At 34.0% G+C, this 12,459-nt stretch overlaps 1 protein-coding gene across 3 annotated transcripts in view; it reads left to right on the top strand.

Moving 5' to 3' along the window:
* foxo (forkhead box, sub-group O) overlaps nucleotides 1-12,459 on the top strand; it is a 132,041-nt gene that overhangs the window by 51,489 nt on the left and 68,093 nt on the right. The window lies entirely within an intron of this gene.

A 12,459-nucleotide genomic window follows, 5' to 3' on the forward strand; every position in this document is an offset into this window, starting at 1 on the left:
TCGACGTTCAATTAATCACACAAACTTAATTATGGGTATAACGCGCACCCTGTATGACAGCCCACTCACTGCCTGCCATAGGCCGTCGAATGGTGCGCACAGTGGAACAACGACGACGGAAAAAATTCAGTTGTTTGAATACTCAATTGTCATATTTTGATGGTTAAACCTTATAAAGCAATATCTGAATAAAAAAAAAATTCACTATAAGTTTTTACGAAACTGAAAATTTTATACAAAATAAAATTAACAGCAGTTAATTTACAGAAACACGAAAACCGCAATAAGCCAGCAACTACTGAAGCTAATTCACTTAAAATCGATAATTGCAATAACCACTTAGCATAAAATTAGATTATTATACACTTTTGGTTAATGGGCGTGGCGCCGCCCACTTATGACCACAAATGTGTACCTTGGTAATCGATTATTAAATTTCTACTAAACTCGGTGCACTTAATAACCTTGCTACAAAAAAATATTTCGTTGAAAATTATTAAAATCGAATTAAAGTTACAACCGCTTTCCGTATAACGGTAAATTTCAGAAATATGATAACTCCGATATTTCAATAACTGAGGACACTAATTTACTCTAAGTTAATATTTACAGCAATCTCACAACAATAAATAAGACTGCTATAGACATTTTTGGGAATTGGGTGTGGCGCTACGCACTTTATGACTACAGAGGTTTATCTCGGCAATCACTTTATCGATTTCTACTAAACATGGTTCAACTATATCAATAATTCTAACTCAAGGCATATTCGAAAATGTTTGAAATCGGGAAAAACACTCCTGCTTATCATGCAAATGTAGTGTAGAGAAAGCTTAAACGACGATATTAGATACCTGCGCCGGGTGTATAAAGCTCGGTTTGGCCCGAACTTATACTTCTTTACTTGTTCTAATAACGTTTGTTTTGATTGCTGTTGTTGTAGGTTCATATGAACATATAGCAATTACTTGTCCCAATAGAGAAACAAATCAGCGGAAATGACCAAGGATTTGAATAAATATAAGCAGACACAAGTTATTCTTTATAAATGCCCACTTTGTCACTTTTCATGGCCAAAGCAGTGCTCCCTCGGTCTTCCGACTTCTGCCAGCTACAGAATAAGTAAAGATCGGTATATTTTTTTTTTTTTAATTTTTACGTAACCTTATATCAAAAGTAAAAACGTAGTATTAATGGCATTTATGGCATTTTTAAAGCGTTTGAGGGTTCACACATAACGTTATTAGAAACATATCGACATAATTTCGGAGTCATATGCTCATCGGTGTACTTTTAATGGCATTTTCGAAGTAAGGTTTGTATGGGAAGTATGCTTTAAAATATATCGATCACGCCAATCTCTTGCCTTTCTTCTTGATTTATGTATGTCCATAAAGGTTGTGTATGGAAAATTTAGGTTCTGCACCGACTCCTTCTATTTTTCCCCAAAAAAAAAAATGTATGGGGCTGCACCACTGTGTGGCGTGTTGCCGCGATTGAGTCGCAAAATATGAATCTGTGTGGGGTAGCCTTGCACGTGTTTGCTTGCAGGGCAAAAACGTACATACATACATATGTATTACAGATTGTAGCAGCAGCCATAAGCAAAGTGACAGCAAAAATGCGAATATTGATTAGTGCAATCATGTTTATCACTAATTATGAAAACAAGTTGAATGCGCACACTTATACACACATACCTACATACTACATACATATATGTATATGTATGTATATCCATAGATAGTATAAAATAAATTCGATATTTTTTGAAGACTGTAATCTTTAAGCTACTTGGGATCAAATTCACAGCGTGTAGTTAACTCAGAATTTACAGTTAACTACAGATTTTTGTACTGACATAAATTAAATTATTAGCCCGATCACTTTAGACCAAAACCGACGTAAGATTAAAAAAAAATCCGGGAAGAAATTTTTTGACGCAGTTAGGTGTCTCCTGTTTAGGTGAACACAAAATGAAAATTTTTCCCCCAATTGCGATATGGGAAGTGTCCGCCATCTTGGATTTTATGTTTTTTACGATTTGCGCGCGAGTTTTGCATTTCTCGCGAAAAAGGTAAACAAATTAATTGAGAATTCGATTCCCTACAATTTTCATGTGCCTACAAATTTTTTTAACAATTATTTATTGCTAATAATATGCAAAAAATGCCCAAAATTAGGCAAGCGGCGCGGCTTTTTCGAATTTTGAGCAATTTATATTTGAAATAAGTGGCATATTTAAATGGCAAAGTTATAGAGGACAAAATTTCCAATAAACGCATTATTTATATGTTTACGTACGACGTGTAGATCTCGACCAACAACGCGCGCCATGTAGCGGAAAGGGAAAAGCTACTCAAAACTTTTTTCCACACCACCTCAGAGGTAAAGTTATTGGCGCGTTTTATTTTTATGTGGTTTCACCAGTAGTCCTAATCCCCAACTTTGACATTTAAATGTGCCAATTATTTCAAATAGAAATTGCTGAAAATTCGAAAAAACCGCGCCACTTACCCAATTTTGGGCATTTTTTGCATATTATGAGCAATAAATAATTGTTTAAAAAATAATAGGCACATGAAAATTGTAGGGAATCGAATTCTCAATTAATTGTTTACCTTTTTCGCGAGAAATGCAAAATTCGCGCGCAAATCGTAAAAAACATAAAATCCAAGATGGCGGACATTTCCCATATCGCAATTGGGGGTAAAATTTACATTTTGTGTTCACCTAAACAGGAGACATCTAACTGCGTCAAAAAATTTCTTCACGGAATTTTTTCGTTGAAAAAATCTAAAGTGATTGGGCTATATCGGAGGTACAAAGCAACGCAACCATAGTTTTTTGTGCCAAACAGCCTAAAAATATTTCTTTTTATAACGTCAGATCAAAGAACTCAGAGGCAAGTTCTTTCCTAAAACATAGTTTTATCTCGAACTGCTCGAAAACATTCCTTAGTTTTATAGCCAAATTTGTTTAGTGTGAGTTCAAAAGCATATGGCATCGAAGAGAGAAGTAATTCTCTTATTTTGTTAATATATACAGTAAGTCAAACAAATTACCACGTATTGATTTAGTTAATTATGCGAAATGTTTTCCAAGCAACATGTTTTTTTTTTGTTATTTTTCTATAAAAAATACTGTCCAAGCTTTAACTAAAACCATATAAATCACAGTTTCAATGAATTTTTATCAAAATTTCAACTGGTTAATCTAAACTTTTAGAAAATTTTTGGGTATGCATTTTATATCCCATACAATATTAGTCTAATGAAGTGCAAGTTTCAAACGGCGAATAAATCCCGTAGATTTTTAATATTTCTTTTTCAATTTGAAAATTAAATTTAACATCCCTGATGGAATATCAGCGTTTAATTAGGGCCAGAAACAAACAGTTGATTGCTATTTGTTTAATAAACGTACATACCTCAAAGTCATGATTAAAAATAGCGTTGCACCGTTGCATGAAAAAAGTCATTCAATTAGCGCCCAATAAAGCACTAATCGAGCAATTAGAAATCGAAATTTTTTATGGTGAATCGAACTTAATTAGCGTCTTAATCGTAAAAGCTTGTATGAAATGGGGCTTAAAAAAGAAATCGAAAATACTTATCTTCTGACGATGAGGTGGGCCCGCATTGATCACTATGCGGTAATGAAATGATATTAATAACAGTTACGAATAATGTAAAAGTTCACGCTAGCGCATGTATAATTTCAAAGTTGATCTAAGAGTGGTGATCACTACCGAAAAGGTTATTAATTAATGGAATTTCCTTTTCAACAACAAAAATATTGCCTTTCCAATGCCCTATCCATTGAAGGTACAATTTTCGGTAGAAAAGAAAACGTCATAATTAATTAATATTTTCTATTAAAAAGAACAGATGATATAACAGTAAATGAATATTTAAGGCAGAAAACTGTGGGATAGAGTCATGTGTGTTGTTGTTTTGTATAATGGGTATTCTTTACTATTTTCTCTTTAACTTAGTGTTTACACCGGACAATATTGTCAAGACAGTTATGTCAAAATGATGTGTTTGTTGTAATATGAATTCGAATTTTGACATAATTGCCTTGACAATATTGTCCGGTGTAAACGCGCCGTAAGTAATTGCATCTACACACCTAGTTACCTGCTTGTGCTAGTCGGCTCCTGGGTGCAAATGAGTATTAAACTTGTTTAGGCATTTACTGCTAAATATTAAGCAAATAAGTTTTTTTTTGCTAAATAATTGACATACGTGCTTACATATGTATTTGCTTAAATATATGCACTTATGCAGTCAATGAAAAATAAATTAGAATTTTCCTTTGAAATTATAAATTTTTTTCTATACTGCATTTATATGTATATTTACTTGTTGCGCTCTGATATTGTAAAAATTTGCATTTACTGTAATTATATTAGCCACGCGCATGTCAGTTTTCATGAATAAAAAGTTAGTAAATCTAAAAATAAAATTAATTATTCAGCTTATGCAACCTATCTGTGTATTTATGTATCTATGTATGTATGTAGGTAGTGTGGCGCTACTACAATGACGCGCATTCAGTGGTCAATTTAATAGTGGTCATATTATTTGAGAACGCCCGAGTTATGCATATGGAAAGTTTGTAAGCCGTTATTATACATATTTGCATTGTGTGGGTTACACGGTGCTATCTAAAACAATGAAGTTGAAATACCTTGGAGGTAATGTTAATTTTCTGTTAGGTCTCCTGTAGTAAAAAAAGAATAGAAATATGAAATTAAAAAAAAAAACTTTAAACAACATGGAAAAGCGGGTTTCCGTACTTTTGCTTACTTATAAGCCAGTAACTTACTTGGTTATCAGTTTCTCACTGGTTTCAGAAAGAAATAGCTTAGACTTTTCCAATGATACATAAAAAATTAGAAAACTTAAGAGATCGCTGTGTACTTAACCAGCGAACACAAGTTTTTCGCCTTTTTTAAAATTTGGCGTGGTTTTTACGCGAAATTTTATAGCGGAACTATATGATTCCTCAATCGGTTCAAAAGGAATGTTTAATCGTGAGTAAAACGAATGTTTGTTTTCAAATATCGGTTGAAAAATGACTGAGTTTTTCAACTTTTCATGAAACAATAAAATTATTGGCTTGACAACTAAGAAATATTTGGCCGTTTTTTATACCCGAGCGCACTTTTGCACAAGGGTATATTAATTTTGTTCACATAACGGTTGTTTGTAACAGCCAAAACGAATCGAGATAGATATAGACAAATGTATACATAAATGATCAGGATGAAAAAAGAAATCGATTAAGCCATGTCTGTCTGTCNCATATAACGGTAATTTTCGGAAATACGAAAACTGCGATATTTTAGTAACTACTGAAGATAATTCACTCAAAATTGACGTTTACAATAATTTTTAGACGAAAAATAAGAATATTATAAATTTTAAGAAAAANGGACGCTAATTTACTCAAAATTGATACACCCCGGCTTACCATCTAGCGGTAGCTTTTGGAAAGGTGAAAAAACATATATTTAATACTTGCGCCGGGTATTTAATGTTCGGCTCCGCCCGAACTTAGATTTTCTTACTTGTTGGTTATTGCTGTTTATAAATCTCTTACTTTTGAATTTTGATTGATGTGTTTTTATGCGTTTAATTACTTGTATAATAATATTAACTATGGCGACCAGTGCGTATGAGTAATTTTTATTTTTCCTAATTAGAAGGAGCATTCCATACTTTGTAAAGATGTTTATTATGACCAACTGAAATTAAAGAGTTTCGCTAATTATTTAGGGTCGGTGTTTAACGTGGGTTCCTACCAGGATGACCTATCACCACGTCGCTCAAAAGCACAATGGATCAATTCTAATACGTTGATGAGTGTGGGTTGGAGACACTAACCACCTTGGTAGGGCTCGAAGCCTATCTAAAGCCTCTGCCGTTCTTTGGGTTCCTTTACATCGAATCAACCAAGACCGGTTCTACCCGCATTTTGGGTGTTAAACCACAACCACCACGAATACTCCCCGAGGTGCTCAACTAGCTCGACTTGCATTTACTCTACTTGCCCCGAGTTGCTCAATTTCTCCTCAACAGAACATTCCATTTGCATTCTTCCTGACTATGGACTCGGGGGTTGTCGTACCCCTAATTACACAAAGTGGAATCCGTCTGAGGGATTTAGGGACCTACAGTTTTATTCCGTCTTATATGACATATGATTTTTTATGAGAATCATGTTGGCTGCCGTGTGGCGACCGCTTTGGCAAAAACATTTTTCGTCTAGGAGTCGAGCCTAATGAGTGACCAACTGCACCATCAACTGCTCGATTGCGATGGTGGCCAACACATTGGTTAAATTCCAGCCATATCATTATGTCAGGATTGCTTATCAATTTACAACTTTTACTTTTTAAATACATAACTTTTCAAAATACGAGCAAACTATTTAATCTGTAGTACTTTGTCTTTATGTAACTACAATAAATTTTCAATAAAATGTCAACATATGAAATATTGTCATAAAATTGTGCTTAAGTGTAATTTTACACACACTATACAGTTATTATTTTTTTTTTTATATTACTTTGCGTTTTTCTTGCCATAATCTGTGTCATAAAGTCAAACTTTCAAAGTAAAGGATAACTTACTTGCAGCCAGCGCTCCAAGTGCCAAGCCTCTCTCCCCTAATAAAAGTTAAATTGTAGCCCGCCCTCTGTGTCCGACTCGTGGTCAGTTAGTTTACACTCCACACGCTGCAGAGTTCTCATAAAATGTCTTTTCCTTTACAAAAATGTGAGTTTTTTTTGTTTATTTTAATACACTAAATACACCAAATAGTTGTTTTGTAGCTCTTTAAACTGTTGAAAGGCTCATACGAATATTTTTGTTTAGCACTAAAATGTGTTTTTGATATTCTTTATACATACATACATATGTACATATGTTGCAAAAGAAAAAAACAAAGAACAGAAAGCATGGCATGGGACTTTTTAGAGCAGCAGGCAATGGTGGTTGTCCGTCTGCCGGCCGGACACGGTATACTTGGGAATGCTGTCATTTTACGAGGCTCATATGCCAAGTTTGTTTATGAGGGACATAAAGGTTGTTTTGTTTTTGTGTTTGTGATTTGTGTTCACTGTCCTAAGTTGAACTTGCGGCTTTACACTTGCTACTCGTCATACGCCGCCATGCAAATATTTCCATGTTTGTTGTTTTCGTTTTATTTTTTGTTGTTGTTTGTCATCATTTAATGCCGCGAACCGCGCTCTTTTATGCAAGCCAGATAGTTTATCAATAAACTTTGATATTTTATTCAACTCCATGGGCAAGTATGCAGACGCGTGAGATATATTTATGCATTTGCGCTTGTGAACGTTAGGGTGGAACAGTGTTTTTGTTTTTGCAATCGAATAGGTGAAAATCTAGCGAATATTTCGGGGAGTACTTAAACAACATGTTACATATACATATACATGGGAAATAATATTTCCTATCGCTGCAAAATATGCAACATCCAAACCCATGCATATATGTATTTTGCATAAAAGCGTAGCAAAATAAATGCGACCCTGTGGTGATTGTTTTGTTGTTGAAATTGCTTCATATTTCTCTCATTCCTCTCATCTCGCTCACTTCATTTTTTGATGTATTTTGTTATTGCATTTGATACAGAATTTCGCTACTTGCTACTTGTGCTATATGCTATAACATTGCTTTGGAGTGCTCTCGTACTCTTCCAAATTTGGCACAGTATTATTTCATTTCGTGCAATCCGTGCATCGTGCAAGACTTCGAGAATACCCCTATTATATTTTTGAGCTTTAGACGACTAGTGGGGAGATTGTAGTCTGAGTCCCAGTTAAAATCACGCAATGCAAAAAGCAAGAATTGTATTCGAATTTAAATTATATTATGCGAAAAAGGTCAAAAAGAACAGGTGGTTAAGAAATTTTTCTGACTCAATTTTTTATAAGTCTATGAAAACAAGAACTCGATTTATTCATTATTTCTTAATTTACAGCAACGTATACAATAATTATAAAATAATCGGAGGCTTTTTATCTTCGATGGACCCTAGTTAAATTACCTGCTTACCATCATTTTTGTAAAAAAATTTTACCTTCCATCTGACATTTTTAATGATATGAAAAATTTAGTCTCGAAAACCCCCTTGATAGTTGGCGGCAAAGGGTTAAAATATTCTATAAAAGAATTTCTTGCAAAATTTTGCTCGTGGTCTATGAACTCAATAATTAATTTTGAAATAAATTTTTACATATTACATAATTGAGTTTTTGAAAAAAGGGGGTAAATTTCAATATACTGTAAAAAAATGTGATGAGGTGGAGCAAAGTCCATTTACGACTTCACTACCATGTATGTATACTAATGTAATAAAACTGCTATTTCCTTAGAAAAAAGAACTATCACTTACAAATTAAGTATCGACCCATCCTAATGCACACCCGAGAAATGCAAGGGCGGTCGAGTTTTAAGAACTTTTCATGCACAAGCTCGTTTCTTCTTTTTTGTTTCTTATTCTACGTCATCGATTTATTAAGCTCTCTTTTGCAGATTATTTAGTTCAATTTCCAATGTATTTATATTTTGTTCAGTTTTATTAAGCTCTTTCACACCAGGCAAATAATAGACAACCCAACGTTTTTACATTCTATAGGCTTGATACTTTCGATTGGTTTTTAATTTGTTCAATAAACAAATGAATAAAAAATTAAAAAAAATTATAACAATTTTTGAATATTTAATAAAAAATGTCCTGGCCAGGATTTTTTCAGCCAACCCACTCGCGAAATATTTATTAACACGTTAAATTTCATACAAAATAGATTTCATCCATTAAACAGATGGGTGCAGGTCGTGCCTTTGACGAATCTTACACTACAATTTTGTGATATATTTTTTTTTTATTTACATATGAACGCAAACTGAAATAATTTTATTATCTATAGATTAATTTTTGCTGAACTCTTTATGAACGTGAATTGCTTTCATTTATGACATTACATGAAATTATTTCAGTTGGATTGTGTGTGCGAATTGCGAGGCAAATGGCAAATCGACGTGCGCACAGTAGCAATGAACGTAAATGTATTTAAGAAAACAAGATTAATAATGTAATGAAAGCAAACATAAATAAAAGAGTTCTGTAGGCTTATTTACATATTGATGTATGTTCATATGTACGTACTTATGTTATGTTGCCTTCACCCTTGTTTTTTTAAATATTTTAAATTTTCAACAAAATTTAAAATTCTTACTCAGTTTTTTTTACGTAAATTTCTGGTATGCAGTTTTATTGCCCATTAAATTTTAATATAACAATGTACAAATTTGAAGGGGCTGAGAAATTGCGTTGATTTTTAAGAATTTTATTGCTGACGGCTCTCTATGCATTTTTCTCCATACAAGGTATGAGTGAATGTTTTGTTATATGGAAGAAAATATGGGAATATTTAAAAAAAAAAGGTGAACGCAAATATAGTGGAGCGAGTATACATTTAAGAACGTTTCATAACCCAAACCGCAATACTTTCAAATCTGCTTGCTTTCTCAAGGCCATCATGCTAATTTGAAAACCAGTTGTTTTAGAAAGCATGAATGAAGTACGTGCTGAAGATTAAGTCAGGTTGGGCTAGGTCGTATTCAATTATTTGCTTACTCTTTCAAGTTTACTTTCTTGGGGTTTTTGCACAAAAAAAAAAAACATTTATTTGCTTTCATATTTGTACAGCTGCAATAAAGTACGTTAATTTTTGGAAATAACTAGTAATAAAGGTATTTAATATTGTATTTATTAAAATTTTACTTATGCGTATGCATGTATGTACATATATGCCTCTTTACGAAAGTGACGAAATGGTAAAGCAAATTGCTTAAAACTATTAGGACCGGTTACCGACTCCCTGTTGTATGCATGGAGTCGAAGACGTCGATAACGATGTTTAACCGCAGATTAGTGTTAAACAGATATTGAGTAACCGGCCCGTAATCCTATTAGTTCTTGCGGACAATGATAAATTATGCATTCGTCTAATTGAACTGCTATTCTGCAATGTTAAACAAATTTAACATACAACCAGAATATGCGAAGGGGTATCCTTGGGGGAGTCACAAAAGCGGCAAAGATCGTTTGGCAATATCCCCAGCTTATTAAGGTTCTAAGTGTATTTTTTGGCAATAAGCCTCAGAGGTTGAAATCTCTTAATGTCATACCCCCAGATAGCTTTTTGCATGATGCAGCCTTATAAGCTTTTTCAATTAAGTTCCCTCTAATTGAGACCTTGAGTAACGCCAGTATATTATTTAAATGAGTATTCTCTCTTTTCGGTAAATATGAGCAGACCCTTTGGTCCTTGACATGTTGCTTTGTTGCATAAGTTGAATCTCTTCAAAACCTAAAGTTTTTCATCTGCCTTCCCTTGGAAATGGAGCTAGCAGGGGCGAATCCCCTAGCATATTTACATATGGGTTAGGACTTCCCATCCAGTACTATCGAGATAAGTTTTGGCCATTTGTGCGGAATGCGGCACACACACATTTAGTTGGGAAAATACACAAATTTGCTTTATTGCCGTTTGTTTTATTTCACCCCCTTGCATGGGGCTTGTACTGGAATTCGTATAAGATGCCAGTTAAGATGGGGTGTCCGAGTTTTGAGAGATTTAATACGAAATGCTTAAAATATTTTGCACATTTTCTTTTAGAGATATACATATATTTGGTGCGCAAAAATTTCACCGGTCTTCCCCTTCATTTCGTGATTTTTATTTTCTTGTTTGATTTACTTGTGCAGATTTTCAGTTTGATTATACAAGTAAAAATGTAGAGAAATCCAAACTTGAAAATTTTTTGAAAATTAAAGTACTCTGCCTTTTAGATACTTTGTTTTACCAAAATTGAACGAATTTCTTTTACTAAAACCTTATTTTATTACTGAGTTGCTCAATTACAATTTCAACAGCGACATCGACCTCCTTTTCAATGAATCGCGTTCGAAGGGAAATATTATTTGTTTCATTAAAGTTCAATTGCTGTAGTCGCAGAAAATCGCCAACATACTTATTGCCCCTAACAAGAGTTTTCAACCCGCTGAGATAATGGGCGAGCTTCTGTATATCAGTATGTATGTGTATATATGTATGTACATCGGAATTCATGCGAATTGTGCACAAACGAGTATAACATAACAAGTAATAGCCGAGCAGGAAAATTTTACATTCTGGTTAATGACGATGTGCAGTATTTTATTAAAATCATAAAATTTGGAGACTTATTTCTAAATACTTAGATGCGAGCGACTTGGATATTCTCTAAAAATCATTTTCAAAAAGCTCAAAAATATAGCATGGGGAAAATTGTATTTTTTTTGTGAACATTGCAGAATAGTTGTTTTTTAACCGACTTCACAAAAAGGAGGAAGGTTATCAATTCGTCGGAATATTTTTGTTTTGTTTTTTTTTTTTTGTTTATATATGTTACCGCATAACCGATTTCTATAATTCTTTTTTTTTAAAGGAAAGGTGTTACCTCACTGGTGGTCTCATTCTAATTTGGTTTAAATCCGATCATTGGATCATGCAGGGATTAACGATATTCTTAAAATTATGTATGAGAATTGAAGTCGGTTTTGTTTTTTTGCTTAAAAATTGCTTGTTGATTGTCATTTTTTTTTTCGATCCAGAAAAATTGTTATATTTGGATTTACATTTTTTCGGTAAAGTTTTTATGTTATTTGAATTATATGATTTTCGATGGAAAATAATAGTAATTTAGGTTTTTTATTTTTTTCGATCATTTTTAGCCTTTATAATAGAGTCTGAGTTTTTATGGCCGATTCAAAGCTTTTATGTCCTGAAAAATTTAATCTGAAAATAACGGTTCTTCTTCTTCTTCTTATTTGGCGCTGTAACCGCCTAAGCGATTTTGGCCGAGTCCAAAACAGCACGCCAGTCATTTCTCTTCTGTGCTAACTGACGCCAATTGAAAATGCCAAGTGAAGCCAAGTCCTTCTCCACCTGGTCTTTCCAACGCAGAGGAGGCCTTCCTCTTCCTCTGTTACCAGCATCGCGGCCCGCGTTGAATATTTTCAGAGCAGGAGCGTTTCTGTCCATCCGAACGACATGGCCAAGCCAGCGGAGCCGCTGAATTTTAATTCGCTGCACTATGTCTATATCGTTGTAAAGCTCATACAGCTCATCGTTAAATCGTCTGCGATATTCGCCATCACCAACGCGTAAAGGTCCGTAAATCTTTCGCAGAATCTTTCTCTCGAAAACTCCAAGAGCCGCCTCATCAGATGCTTTCATTGTCCATGCTTCCGCGCCATACACCAGCACAGGCATGATGAGTGACTTATAGAGTGTGATCTTTGTACGACGAGAGAGGACTTTACTTCTCAATTGCCTACTCAGCCCAAAGTAGCACTTGTTGGCAAGAGTGATTC

The sequence above is a fragment of the Rhagoletis zephyria genome, unplaced genomic scaffold, assembly GCF_001687245.7.
Source record: "Rhagoletis zephyria isolate East Lansing unplaced genomic scaffold, Rhagoletis_zephyria_1.1 Rzeph_scaffold_00961, whole genome shotgun sequence".
NCBI classification, from domain to species: domain Eukaryota; kingdom Metazoa; phylum Arthropoda; class Insecta; order Diptera; family Tephritidae; genus Rhagoletis; species Rhagoletis zephyria.